Here is a 2,517-nt window from a genome sequence, read left to right as displayed (position 1 = left end):
ACCAACAATATACACAGATCAAAGAATCAGGGTCTAAACACCCGAATCATATATGATATACAAATAGAGGTACACAAATCTGATATGGCACAAAAATCTAAGTATCAAATAATTTAGATACACATGCCAGAAACAAAAATCCAGAACCTAGTCCTATCCTCAGTAGAGCATGGTATGTCACTCTAGAAACTAAGATACTCATGGTAATAGAGTACTCATGGCAATAAGATACTCATGGTAACAATTCACGAGATATAAGCACGAATACATAACAAGCGACAAACCTAACATGCTATGGATATCAAACAGTGACATACCAAAGACGAACATATTCATTGCTTGTAGTTATAAAATACTATGCATATCCAATGATAATATCATAAAAGATAAGTCAAGAGGTACCCGCCTTTAACTGTAGTCTGTGATAAACAATCCTCACATCAGAACAATCGTCCCGTAATCAGGGTCCTGCATACAAATATTCAATTTAGCTACTCTAACAAGTATCATTTAGCTAACTGAAGATCAGGACCAAATAAATAAACCTATTTCCTTTTCGATTAAGGAAACCCAATTTGAATCAATCCCAAGTGATCCCAATTTGTTATAACTCAAGAACAATCTCAACTAAATACAATTCATTTTATCAACCCAATTCAACCATCATCCATCTGAACCAACCAACCACCAAATAACCATCATGAATCAAACTAAACTTACCCAATAGTGAGTATCCTTTTATCACCTCGCAGTCAGAGAAATGGTGGTCAGAAAATCCTAGTCGGAGCAACCACGAAGCTACCGCCCTCAATGTAAATCATCGACGATCCGCACCTCAAATCACATCTGAAATTCCAACCTAAGACAACTAATTACTCATTAGTCATGTTATCACATATTAACATCTCAAATATAATATGTTACCAATCCATATCAACCTAATACTAACAAGAGATCAACCAAAACAATATACATAGTTTACCTTGAATCAAAAATCTCCAATTCAAATCTAAAACCTTCACATTTCACATGCCAGTGAATTTTCAATCCAAACTCCCTCCAAGGTCCGGCTAGGCACGGCTTGGCACAATAAATCAAGCATATAGCTCGGCACTGGTCTGTGGTTGGTGAAGAATAGGACACTCAATGGCAAGGTCAAAGTCGGGTCGAATCTGCGGCTGAGGAGGGGAAGAAGGCTACGCGACGCCGGCAGAAGGACTCGCGGCTGCTGGGATGACGACGGTGGTGGCATCAGCTCTACGGCATGACACCAGTGAGGAGAATCCCGGCGATCACTGGCTGCTCAAGCAAGGAACAAGGCGACAGTCGGTGTTGCAGATCTTCGGGCACAATGGCTGTTTGGCAGGGCGTCGGTGCTAGGGCAGCGAAGAAGGCTCGGCGTTAGGGTTCTGATGTCGGCTGTGGTGACCGAGGCAATGGAGAAAGGGCGGCGGCGTCGGTTGGCCGGCGGCGGCGCTCGTAGGGCACGGATCGGTGAGGAAAAAGGGGGCGCGGGTTTGGGGAACGGAAAAAAAACGTTTAGGGGAAATAAGAAAAACAAGGAAAATGTATTTATAATAAAACTTTTCCTCACTTAAACGGGTATCCTAAACAGGCTTTATTCGTACCCATAAATTCGTCCCCTCAAAACCCGGCGTACGTGCTCCGAAAGATTACCAGAAAATTTCTAAAATTTCTGGAAAATTCCCCTATCGTTATCCGACATTTTTCCGGTATTTTACAACTAGGTTGGTCACCAAACTCAACCTCAAGACTACACCACATGCAAGACCATATAAACTCCAATGGTTAAGTAATAGTGGTGAATTGGTAGTGAACCAGCAAGTGTTGATTAATTTCTCCATTGGAAAATATGAAGATCAAGTTCTATGTGATATTGTGCCTATGGAGGCAAGCCACATTCTTCTTGGAAGACCTTGGCAGTTTGATAGGCGAGCTCACCATGATGGATTCTCCAACAAGTTCTCTTTTGTCCACAATTCTCGCAAAGTTACACTTGTACCATTATCACCTAGGGAGGTTTGTGAGGATCAAATAAAAATGAGAGAGAAAAGAGAAAAAGAAGAGCGAGAGCATAAGAAAAAGAAAGAGTGTGTGCAAAAGAAAATACTTGATTTTGAGGACAAAATTCAAAAGAAAAGAAAGAATGAGGAAAAGAAAGAGAGAAAAATAGAAAATTTGTTTACAAGAGTAAGTGAGGTGAAGAAAGCTTATTTGACAAGGCAACCAATATTTCTTCTTTTGTGCAAGGAAACTTTCTTGGAATCTAATACTAACTCTTTGCCTAGTGAAGTTGTTGTTATTTTGCAGGATTTTGAAGATGTGTTTCCCAAGGAAGTACCTCACGGATTGCCACCAATGAGGGGAATTGAACACCAAATATACCTTATTCCTGGCGCTTCTCTGCCCAATAGGCCAGCTTATAGGAGCAACCCTCAAGAAACAAAGGAGATACAAAATCAAGTGGAGGAGTTATTGTAAAAAGGATGGGTTAGA

General features: G+C 40.7%; 1 long non-coding RNA gene across 1 annotated transcript; it reads right to left on the bottom strand.

Annotated features, from left to right (window-relative positions):
- Positions 1 to 314: 314 nt before the first annotated feature.
- LOC122030062 lies at positions 315 to 1,614 on the bottom strand. The gene is made up of 3 exons (XR_006125300.1): positions 983 to 1,614; positions 721 to 859; positions 315 to 468 (listed from the first exon to the last, which is right to left on the bottom strand). It is a non-coding gene; the product is annotated as an uncharacterized LOC122030062 (long non-coding RNA).
- Between the last annotated feature and the right edge of the window lie 903 nt (positions 1,615 to 2,517).

The sequence above is a fragment of the Zingiber officinale genome, chromosome 10B, assembly GCF_018446385.1.
Source record: "Zingiber officinale cultivar Zhangliang chromosome 10B, Zo_v1.1, whole genome shotgun sequence".
Classification (NCBI taxonomy): domain Eukaryota; kingdom Viridiplantae; phylum Streptophyta; class Magnoliopsida; order Zingiberales; family Zingiberaceae; genus Zingiber; species Zingiber officinale.
The sequence above is the reverse complement of the archived record's forward strand: the minus strand, read 5'-3'. Positions and strand labels throughout refer to the sequence as shown.